Source organism: Kryptolebias marmoratus, linkage group LG5, assembly GCF_001649575.2.
Source record: "Kryptolebias marmoratus isolate JLee-2015 linkage group LG5, ASM164957v2, whole genome shotgun sequence".
In the NCBI taxonomy this organism is placed as follows: Eukaryota; Metazoa; Chordata; class Actinopteri; order Cyprinodontiformes; family Rivulidae; genus Kryptolebias; species Kryptolebias marmoratus.
In genome coordinates this window covers 4,744,453-4,744,832 of record NC_051434.1, presented here as the reverse complement: position 1 = coordinate 4,744,832, position 380 = coordinate 4,744,453, and positions in this window count along the sequence as shown.

The following is a 380-nucleotide window of genomic DNA, read 5'->3' as shown; positions in this document are numbered from 1 at the left end:
ACAAGGATTTGACAATTTTTTTATATTGTTTGTATTACAGCTCAATGATGTGAAAAGAAGAAAACATTTAAATCCAACTTCAAACATTTGCTCCTGCTCAGGATTTACACCCTGAAGACTGAACATACAGTAATACTGAAAGAATCTGTTCATGAAAGATGTCAGAAATGTTTTTATGATCTAACAGTAAAAACATATTTTATAATTAATAAAAATGTATCACCTAAATTTACTCTGATTCTTCCTGATGGAAACATATCTACACTGATGATGTCCAACTTCAATTATCTGTAAATGTATTAAAGATACAATAACAACAAACCAACCAACAGTGATATAAAAAAGCTTCTCAGACATTCTGACTTGAAGAAAATATTTTT